The sequence below is a fragment of the Rhinolophus ferrumequinum genome, chromosome 7 (genome assembly GCF_004115265.2).
Source record: "Rhinolophus ferrumequinum isolate MPI-CBG mRhiFer1 chromosome 7, mRhiFer1_v1.p, whole genome shotgun sequence".
NCBI lineage: Eukaryota > Metazoa > Chordata > Mammalia > Chiroptera > Rhinolophidae > Rhinolophus > Rhinolophus ferrumequinum.
The window spans coordinates 21649577-21661458 of record NC_046290.1 but is presented as its reverse complement, the minus strand read 5'-3'; the positions used below and the strand labels follow the sequence as shown (position 1 = coordinate 21661458).

Sequence of the window (11882 nt, the reverse complement as noted above, 5' to 3'; positions counted from 1 at the left end):
CTCAGAAGATTCCAGTTGTTTTCAGCAAGCCTGAGAGGTTAAAATAAACAAATATGAAAATGCCAGATTACCCTCTCATTTCTTCTCATACCTGGTGCCAACCAGGGCCAGTGCCGGACAGGCTGCCCCCAAAAAGACTGCGGTGGTGCCCGAGAGGCCAAGCCACGCGACCAGGGCTGTCACTGCGCTAAGTGCCTGCCTTTCTCTCCTCACCCCACACTCCATTTCTAAAAATGCATGAAATGCCCATTGCTGTATAATTACCAAATAAATAAAAGGCCCTCCAACCCCTCTCTCCTGGCACAAATTTCACCCAGTTGGAGGCTGCAGTTGGCAGCCTTTGGGTACATGAACACTTTCAGCAGTGTTTGAACACAAAGCCTTGTGCAGAAAAGCCCAGCAATTGTTTGTGTTTGCAACTGTCATTGGTTAGGACTTTCCTGTCCCCGTAGCAGCACGTCCTGGATTGTGAGTGTGCTCTCCATGATGGCATTACAAGGCAAATACATGCCCTCTCTGTATGCCCTCAGCCTTTGCAGTTCTTTTTCAAAAGATCATAAACATGTTTGGCTGCCAGATTGCTCGCAGAAAAGAGGCTGCTCACTGAGGGATTGTTCGAGCTGAGAGTCCTCCTTATGGAGCAGACTTGCCCAGCAGTTTGGGTCACTCTTTCAGAGGTATAGATCTTCTGAACTGGAGTGGAACTAAAAGAATTTTTAAGTGTTTACTGGCTGTAGTTTTAAATGCCAGCATACAGTCTTTAGACTCTGAGTTCAAGAGGACTGTGTGACCCTTTTGCCTACAATTAGAAGAAAATTTGTATAAAACATTTGCAAATGTCTGTCCACCTGGTACACAGATGTTGAATTTGCCATGAGTGTGCATTGGGTTTGTTATGTGAAGGCATGTGTACATACCCATGAGGGTGGGAGGTAGTTAAAACAGTAACGTAGGAAAAATATTACAAATGAGGCTCTGCTGATTATTCTCTCAGAAGTCCAGTGATTTCCTAATTGCCCAACGGCCACATGTCGGTCCTCAGTCTCCTTCATGTCCTGGTAGCATGCTACCACTGGTCACCTTCCCCCGCTTCCATGAAACTCTTTTTTACAAAAACATATAAAACACTACACCATCATGACTCTCTGATCTCTCTGGTCCCTCTCCCCCTTGTCTTCATTCTCGTTTGCTCACTGAACAACAGAATTCCCCACTCGGTCTGGTTATGTTCTCTTTTTTCTGTCGTCTCTCTTGGGGGGCTCTATTCCCTCCCAAGACTGCAGACTACCACTCTGTGAATGACTCCCAAGTGTACGTCTCTGGTCCTGCCTCTGCTCTCAAATCTTATTTCTTTCTCAGCTCAACTTAGATATCATACTGGTGCCTCAGAGTTCGCGTGTGCACAATAGAATTTAACATGTCCACTCAACTCTTCACCTAACCCCAACTTCCTGACCTGCCCCTGCTCTTTCATTCCCTATTTGTGTTTGGATCATGAAGATCTGTCTAACCAACCAAGCTTCAAACCCCAGAATCAGCTTTGATTCTCTCTCCCATTGCTCCCTCATATGGAATAGTTAATGAATCTGTCCATCCGATGTCCTAAATTTCTTGTGTAACTTTTTCTTCTCCATGTCCTCTGCCACTACACTGGTCAAGCTTTTATTATTCTCACAAAGAATATTACTAATCTCTCTGAGAATTTCATGGCTCTCTTCCCCCATCCTCCATTCCAACCTATGCATTGCACTCAGATTAGTCATCCCACAACACAGTTTTTATGATATTACTCCACACCCCAAAAATCAATGGCCCTACTGATGATACAGTAAAGTCCAAACTCCTTAGCCTAAAATTAAGATGACTCCAGGATCTGGCCACTGGCCATCCTATCATTCAGCCAAGTGGAACTTTCCAAAATTCCCCATAAATGTTTCCCATTAACATTTATGTCTTTGTTCATGAGGTCCCCACCGTCTGTAATTCCCCACCCATCTACTGGTATTCAAATTTACAGACTTCTTGAGACTTGACATAAAAACCGTCTTCTCCATGCGTACATTTTAGCTGTCTCCTTCCTCTGGCCCAGCGCAACACAGAGATGACTTACCTGGATTGTCAGTAGTTTATCTGTAGCTTCTTATGGCATGTTCTACCCAAGACTCAAACACGCACATGAAAATACAATCTAATCTTCCTATCAAGACTAAATATCCATTTAGAGTAGGGTTCACATCTTATTATTATAGGCTGAATGTTTGTGTCCCACCCCCAAAAAAAGTTTATATTTTAAAGCCCTAAAACCCTCAATGTCATGGTTTTTGGAAATGGAGACTTTGGGAGATAATTAGGGTTAGATGAGGTCATGAGCGTGGGGCCCTTCTGATAGGATTAGTGCCCTTACAAGAAGAGATAGCAGAGAGCTAGTGCGCTCCCACTTCTCTCTCTCCCTCCCTCCCTCCCTCCTTCTCTCAGTTTCTCCCTACCTCCCACCTTCTCTCTTCTCACCACATGAATGTGTACAAAGTAGAGGACATATGGGCACACAGCAAGAGAGCAGCCATCTGCAAGCCAGGGAAAGAGCCCTTCCCAGAACCCAGCCATTCTGGAGCTCTGAGCTTGGACTACCAGCCTTCAGAATTACGAAAAAATTCAAACCATCATTTATATGTGCATATATATGTGTATGAATTTGCCATGAGTGTGCATTGGGTTTGTTATGTGAAGGCATGTGTACATACCCATGAGGGTGGGAGGTAGTTAAAACAGTAACGTAGGGAAAATATTACAAATGAGGCTCTGCTGATTATTACAGAAATTATTACAAAATTATAAGAAATTTTGCCTTTCTTATACCTGTAAGAATTCACCAACTACCAGTGCCTGAAATTGCCTCTCCTCTCTTTGTATCACTATAGCACAGTAGATAACACATGTATGTATATGTATATATATATACATATATATTCAAACCATCATATATATACATATATATGTATATATATATATACACACATGTATGTATATGTATATATATACATATATATTCAAACCATCATATATATACATACGTATATATATGTTATGGCAGCCCAAGAATACTACGATATTCATTGTACATCCCCATTGTTTCATGAGTATCTGGCACATCAAAGGAAATCCTAAATATTTGTCAATTAAAACAATGAATTTATGTGTGGAATACTTGTCCAAAATTGTCTTTGATCAAGTAAAGCTAGTGTGCTCTCTGATGTCCCACTGGGTTTGCCACTCAAGCTGCTCCACATTCCGACTCTCTGCACTGATAGTGCCACGCCATTGCCCTGGCTTAACCTCAGCACAACCCATGCAAGCTCATCCTTCTTTATAAACCAGAGATGGTAAACTGGCAGCCCAGAGGCCAGATGTTGCCCACTATTACTTCTTTGCCTAACATTATAATGTGTTTTCCAACTTTGACTTAGTTGACAGTATTTAAAAATGGGAAGATTTCATGTGAAAATATGGATTTGAGGGTGGCCCCTCAGTGACAGCTGGCTGCCATGTCTACATAGTGTTTGTCTTCTAGCCACAGCTAGTTTATGTTACTTGCTTGGCCCCCGTATAATTATTTGAATTTGACAACCATGTTCTACATCTTTTCCTATTCTCCCCTCAGCTCTGTAACTAAATACTTATTTTTCTCTATTTCTAATTTTGCCTTTCTTATACCTGTAAGAATTCACCAACTACCAGAGCCTGAAATTGCCTCTCCTCCTCTCTTTGTATCACTATAGCACAGTAAAATTAGCATACGTCTTCCAGAAATCAGATCAGCGTTGTACTCTTTCACTTTTCTCATTTCTTCAGTAGGTAAAGTAAGGTTCCAGAAAAGTGGCCAGTGGTATTCTCACAAATGGTGATTGACAGTACTGGCATTCCAGCCCAAGTCCTATGATTTCAGGTTTTGTCCTTTTTCTTAATGGTGAGTTCTTGCTTTACCGGTTTGTGCTGTCTTCTGCCCTGCAATCCAACTTAGTTCAGCAAACATGTATTGAGTACTTAATATGTTCAAGTAACACACTGCTCTCTGACCTGGTGTCATTAAACATTCTCACCTAATTATTGAGAATTCTCATTCTTTGACTGGATACCTACCCATAGAGTGAAGATAGTACAGATAAAGTCTCTCCTTTTCTTAATATGTAATGAGCATCTACCTTGTTTAAGCACCATGCTATATCCTAGGCATACAGTGGTAAATAAACCGAATATTTCCTTGCCCTCATCGGACTTCAAATATATTTGCCTTTAAATGTATGTTCTGTTTTTCTAACAAATTACAAATTCCTATAAGTTAGGAGCTGAGCCTTGATTCTCTTTGAATTATGCAATGGACTGGATTATTCTTTAGGCGCTTACTTTTTGTTATTGATGACAAGCGTCCTCAGTTACCAGGTGGAAGCTGTGGTTGTCCCTTCCTTCTCTGCTGCCCTCCAAAGCCTTCCTCTGATGACTAGCCGCTCGGGTCCTTATAGAACCAGGATTCCCAATCCTAAGAACAAGAATAGGTCGTTCCAGCCTCATGTGCACATAACAAGTGCTGTCCTCCAGGGTCCTGTACTCAGACTGGCCCTGTGCCTGGCTTTATGCTCTGCTGCTACCATCTTGAAATTCTTTAACAGTTGGTAAATTGGTAAATTGGTCAATTTCATGGCCTGTCCTGATAACAGAGTTGGGAATGTCAGCTGATACAACGTTAATATCAACACCACGAGTTTGCCAGTAGGCTCATCTTCAGTGTATCTTTAGTCCTGCTCAAATGCAGAAAACCAGTAGGACATAGTTTGAAAGATGTGTCCATATTTAAAGCTATGGATATTCCCTGGTGCCTCACAGAGTGCTATGTTTTAAAGACCCAGGAGAAACAACGATGGCAGATAAGATAATGATGTCATTTTTGTTCCTCTAGAGTACTAGCATCGTTAAGTTCAGTATGACAATGGTTCCCAGACCAGCCGCATAAGCATCGCCTGGGAACTTGTTAGGCATGCAAACTCTTGGGCCCTACCCCAGACTTAGTGAATAAGAGATTCTAAAGGTAGGACCCAGTTACCTGTGTTTTAACAATCCCTTCAGATGATTCTGGTGTGGGCTGAAAATAGGCAATACTGGGTTGTGGCATTGTCGAGAGCACAATTAGTCTCCTGCTACCTTCTACTGTTTGTCAACCAGGTAGGGATTATTCAGGACAGACCCATTGAAAGACAACTGGGAGATGTGGGCTTAGAGAACTTTAATGAGTTTGTATGCATAGAGGGGAAAACAGCAGAAGTGATTGGGCTTGTTTATCCTGCTCCTTTGAAGTCAGAGCCAATAATGTAGAAGGCTTTGGTGGCTAAAATTTGACATCTGAGCAAAATAGAGAAGCCTTCTTTTAATTGCTCCCTCACACACATTTTGGAGAAAACACCACAGAGTCCTTTTGCTAAGGCCACTTTGCAAATGAGAAAAATCAAGGCCCAGAGAGATTAACTAACTGGCCAGAGGTCACGCAATTTTTCCCCTGGCATTCACTAAGAGGGAAAGGTGTATTAAGGTAAAAGTCAGAGTCACCTTGCTCACAGTTTGGTGCCGCCCTTGGTGGCTGGGCCCTTAGGAAAGCAGCCACCCTATGCAGAAGCTCCGTTAATTACATTGCCATTGAGCATTCGTTTTCTCTGCTTTTAGGTGGTATGATCTCAGAACACATACGTATTTATAAAGAGACACCCTTCACATTCTCCTCTACTTTTGAATGTTCAGTTTTTCCTTTGCAGTTGAACATCTTACCTCAGGAAGACAAGACGATGGCCAGTTGATGACCAACTCTCACCTTTTGGGAGGAAGATGAGCCCTGCTTGTAGGTGGCCGAGCTCAGCTCCAAGCTGCCTCTCTCCACACCTGGTTCTCATTTGGAACACCGAAAGTATTTCATGCTTATTAAGCATCATCTGGACCCAATTTTTAAGCCACAAGTTTGGCTTGGTTTGTTTTTAATAAGCGGTTACAACGGAGTCCACCTTTTCAGTGTGGTGATGTCTCTTAGACCGAGCTATTGGCATCTTGGAGATTTAGATTAATGTGGTTGTTTGTTATGGGAGGTTAAAAACATGAAGAACACGAATCCTGACATTTCTGACTTTATTCTCCCTAGATATGACATTTATTTTCAACACATGTATTTGAAGAAAAGGATAATCGTGTTTAAAGGAAAGTGTGTAATGGTCTTTACTTTTGTGTGGTAGTCCACATCTCCATTTTTCTTCCCCAAGTTTGAATTGAAAGAATTCCTAGATTTTGTGCAAAATGAGTTTTAGGGGGATAAAGTCAATAGAACTCTTGATCATTGCTCAATTTCTAGTTCTCCATGTTTTATAATTGGTATCGCTTCGTTTTTTGACAGCCAATGGTTCTTTATGTGGTATTTTGTCACTGCACTTGGCCAGCATAAGAGAGCAGAGTTAAGACATTCATCTTTTAAGAAGAGTGAGTCAGGAGTCTGTTAGTTCCAAGTTAAATATAATTGTAAAGTCACAAGTTTTAAAAAGGATATGTAACTGATAGTTAAATTTTAACAGGATTTTCCAGGTTTCTTTATAATGCATTTTTAAATGCCTGTTGCCTAGTATTAAACACCATAACCATTCATGTATTGAGCAAGAATATTTTAATTCTAGCATGTGAAATTTTTTGATGTTGGGTTAGTATCACAGGTTTGGGCCAGCGTGGCGCAAGTGTGAAGCCATCTCGATTCTCTTTCCTTAAATCAAAGGCCAACCTGGATTGGTGGAAATATTTACTTTTTCTTCTAAAATAACTGTAACGGATATTTCCAAGTTCTCCTACCCTCAGAAGAAACAACCTCCATATGAATGACCAATAACTGAGTCTAAATTCTCTTCCTGTGTGATTTCAAAAGCTTAGTCCTCTTCATGAGTATTTCAATAAGCTCTAAAACACGCTTATATGTTTCACAGGTCTGTCCTACTTTATTCTACCCTATTGTTCTGATTTAATGGTCCAGTGCCGTACACTCTAAGCTACAAGAGGTCAAAGTCCTTTTCTACCTCTTTACTACTGTATCCTCAATGCCTAGAAAAGTGTCAGGCACATAATAGGTAATAGATTAACCTCTTGGGTAATGGACTGAATGAGTGATTAAATGAATGAGTGAATGCTTTAGAAACAGCTATCATGGTGATCTATCCTCAAAATTCAAAATTTAGATTTTATATGAGAATAGGAAAAAAGTAGGGAAATAACATGAACAGTAATCTAAATTTCTATATTATTCCTAGGGACTGTCTCTAAATTAATATTACCATTCAGTAATAATACATTAATTGAATTTATTATTAGATTATATGCTCTAATTATCATTGCAGTAATTCCTATAGATAGGGGATTTGTTTCTTCAGTGTTTATGAACTGCTGTGTGGTATTTTGTTCATAGCTAATCTCTTAATATATTTTCTCATGGGCAAAATCCAAATTGTATTTTCCTTTCCCAATGGGTTGTGCAAATTAGTGGAGGGATACAAGAGCTTTACAACTGTTCAATAACATGTTTATATTTTTGTTCCTTTTGACAGTCTTACTTAATGGCTAAAAACGATCACAAAGAAATTGTCTTTTTTATGTCTGTCTATCCTTTTACATTTCAAAATTCCAAATTAGCAAATCAAGAAGACCAAAAAAGATTATTGCTATTATCTTTCTTTGTGATAGATTCCTCTATCAGTACTGTCAATAAGTACTCTACAGTATGTGTCAAGCTCTTGAATCTTTGAATAAAATATGTTCCTGCTAGTCTCAACTTTACACTTCTAGATATTGGCATTCAAGGTATTTCTTATCTCTGGAGCATATATGGAAGATATTTTCAAAACTGTTTTTTCTTTTAATATTCACCAGAACTTTCAGGGTGATTTTAATCCCAGTAAGAAATGAAATTGTCCTCTTTTGGGAAGGATTCTGATTTTAGATGTTGGCTCTTGTAAATTCTGCTCTCTTCTGTATCTACTGTATCTTTAGGGGAAATCCTAATCTTTATGTACAATTAAGTTCACGAACTCACACTGGAAAAAGTGCTACATTCCTCATTGCTAACTATCACTATGTTCACTTTTGAAATACTCCCCTTGGGAAGCTATGCACCAATGCCAGCTCCTAGTCCATCTTTCAAAGCAATTTTGGAACTCTCTTTCTGTAATGGCCATCAGAGCTGTAGTCATATTACCCTTGATGTCCTGAATGTCATCAGAATGTCTTCCTTTCAACATTTCCTTTTTCTTCGGGTAAAGAAAAAAGTCTTTGGGGGCCAGATCAGATGAGTAGGGAGGGTGTTCCAATACAGTCATTTGTTTACTGGCTCAAAACTCCCTCAGACAGTGCCGTGTGAGCTGGTGCATTGTCGTGATGCAAGAGCCATAAATTGTTGGCGAAAAGTTCAGTCCGTCTAACTTTTTCATGCAGCCTTTTCAGCACTTCCAAATAGTGAACTTGGTTAACTGTTTGTCCAGTTGGTACAAATCCATAATGAATAATCCCTCTGATATCAAAAAAAGGCTAGCAATAGTGTTGCAACAAGTTCACGAACTTAATTGTCAGACCCCATATTTCACGTTAGTGGCCAGAATAGAACATGATGAGTCAGCTCAAAATATCCAAATACCTAAAAAGAATCAGATTTGCAATAAGGCACTGGAAAAGTCTATTAAAGTATATTAAAATATCTTCTCAAGTAGTATGATGACTTCCTGTATTCCCACTCAAGACTCGACTTTTTTTTTTTTCACTGACCCTTCTTGGTGTCTTACATTCTTACGAGCACACAGTGCTTTTCCATATATTGTCTCATTTGACTGCAGTACGGTTCTGTAAATTATAATGACAACATACCATAATGGTTAGGGGCATAGGGTTTGCGGTAAAACTGAGGTTTTACCTCTGATTAGTTTTGTGAATTTGAGCAAATTAATTAACCTCTCTGAGCTCAGTTTTTTCATTGTAAATAAATAAGAATAATACTATTTATCCCATATAATAATTAAGAGAGTTGGGTAGAGGAAGTGAATGGATCACAGGGGCTACATCTGTTGAAGATGAGGTTCAGTTATTACCTACATGTAAATTTGTTCAATATGTGCTTTGGCTTCAACAGTGTGGCTTTTTCACTCCAGTATATTTTAGAACTTTATGCATGTTGATACAAAGAGCTTGCCCTCCTGCCTTTTAAACAGCCATATAAATATTTCAGAATATAAAAGCGCTCCCATTTGGTTTTGTTTATGTTTATGTTTTTGCTTTTGCTTTTATTTTTGGCCGTTCCCCTATGGATAGCCATTTAGGTTGCTGCTAACATTTAGCTATCACAACAATAATGCAATGAACCTCTTATGCATATTGCCTTGCAAATCTGTGCTAGCATTTAATAGGGTAAGTGCCAACAAATGAATTTCTTAGCGTAAGGTGTACACATTTTTAGATTCGATAGATAAACTGCTCTCCAGAAAGGCCCTTCACAATGCATTTCACCTCATCTTTAACACGTCAAATGTCAGACAATTATCAAAAATCTTATACCGAACATAACAAACTAGGAGTAGAAGAAATGTAGCTGAACATAATAAAGGTCATTCACGAGAAGCCACAGCTAACATCGTACTCAGTGGTGAAAGGCTGAGAGCTTTCCTTCTAAAGGAGCAAGGTAAAGATGCTTTCATTCCACAGAATATTGGAAGTCCTAGCCAGAGCAATTAGGTAACAAAAAGAAATAAAAGGCATCCAAGTGGGAAAGAAAGAAGTAAAACTATCCCTGTTCACAGATGACATAAAACCCTAAAGATTCCCCACGAAAAACCTTAAAAATTGTACACACAAAAAATAAATTAGTAAACAAATTTGGCAAAGTTTAAGGATGCAAAATCAGCACACACACACAAAAAGAAAAAATAGTTGCATTTCTATAATTTAACAATGAATAATCCAAAAAGAAAAATTTAAAAACAATTCCACTTATGATAGCACCAAAAAGAATAAAATACTTAGGAATAAACCTAACCAAGAAGGTAAAAGACTTATACACTAATATACAAAACATTACTGAAAGGAATTAAAGAAGACTCAAATAAATGGAAAGACTTATTTGGAAAATTCAATGTTATTAAGATGTCCATATTACCCAAAGTGATTTACAGATTCAGTGCAATCTGTAAAATTGCACTATCAAATTTCCAATGTCATTTTTTGCAGAAATAGAAAAATTCATCCTAAAATTCATATGGGATCTCAAGGGAGCTAGAAAAGTCAAAACAATTTTGAAAAAGAAAAGCTAAGTTCCTAATTTCCTAATTTCAAAACATATTACAAAGGTACAGTAATCAAACCAGTGTGATACTGGCATAAAAACAGACAGATAGATCAATAGAATAGAATACAGAGCCCAGAAATAAACCCTCCCATATGTGATCAAATGATCTTCAACAAGGGTGCCAAGACCACTCAATGGGGAAAGGACAGTCTTTTCAACAAATGGTATTGGGAAAACTAAGTATTCACATGCAAAAAGGTGAAGTTGGATCTTTATCTTAACCCATATACAAAAATTAACTCAAAACAGTAAGACCTACATATAAGACCTAAAATTACAAAATTCTTAGGAAAAAATATAGAGAGAAATCTTCATGACATTGAACTTGGAAATGATTTCTTAGATATGACAAAAAAAAGCACAGGCAACAAAAGCAAAAATAGACAAATGGAACTACATCAAACTTAAAAACTTTTGCATCAAAGAACACAATTAACAGAGGGAAAAGGCAACCTATGGAATGGGAGAAAATATTTGCAAATCGTATATTTGATAGCGTGTTAGTATCCAGAATACGGAAAGAACTCCTACAACTCAACAACAAAAGATCAAATTTAAAAATGGCAATATGGCTCTTCCCTTAAGCGGCCTGAGGTGACCTCTAAAAATGGTTTGCTACACCCTTGACCCAGAGAGAACCCCACAAAATCATGTAAATCAAGAGGTTCAGATCTTCATGTTCACTGTAAGAACACCCATGAAACTGCCCAGGCCATCAAGGGTATGCATACCCGAAAAGCCACAAGTATCTAAAGGATGTCACGTTACAAAAGCAATGTGTACCATTCTGTCGTTACAATGGTAGAGTTGGTAGTTGTGCCCAGGTCAGACACTGGGGTTGGACACAGGGTCAGTGGCCCAAAAAGAGTGCAGAATTTTTGCTGCACGTGCTTAAAAATGCAGAGAGTAATGCTGAACTTAAGGGTTTAGATGTAGATTCTCTGGTCATTGAGCACATCCAGGTGAACCAAGCTCCCCAGACACGGCACAGGATTTACAGAGCTCACGGGTGGATTAACCCACACACAAGCTCTCCCTGCCACACTGAGATGGTCCTATCTGAAAACGAGCAGATTGCTCCTAAACCAGAATGGGAGGTTGCACGGAAGAAAAAGATATCCCAGAAGAAACTGAAGAAACAAAAGTTTATGGCCCCAGAGTAAATTCACCATCAAATAAATGCTAATTAGAGTTAAAAGAAAAAATGGCAATGTGATTCCACTTATATGAAGTACTTCCAGTAGTCAAAATCATAGAGACAAAAAGTAAAATGTTGGTTGTCAGGAGCTGGGGGCAGGAGGGAATGGGGAGTTATTTAATGGGTCCAGAGTTTCAGTTTTGCAAGATTAAAAGACTTCTAAAGATAGAAGGCAGTGATGGTAACACAACAATAAGAATGTACACTTTAAAATGGTTAAGACAGTAATTTTTATGTTAGGTATATTTTATCACAATAAAAAAAAACTGAGGGAGAATTGTGCAAAGGACT

At 38.8% G+C, this 11882-nt stretch overlaps 1 pseudogene; it reads left to right on the top strand.

Moving 5' to 3' along the window:
• The first annotated feature begins 11000 nt into the window (after window positions 1–11000).
• On the top strand, window positions 11001–11556 carry LOC117025150 (60S ribosomal protein L17-like; annotated as a pseudogene).
• The last annotated feature ends 326 nt before the right edge of the window (window positions 11557–11882 follow it).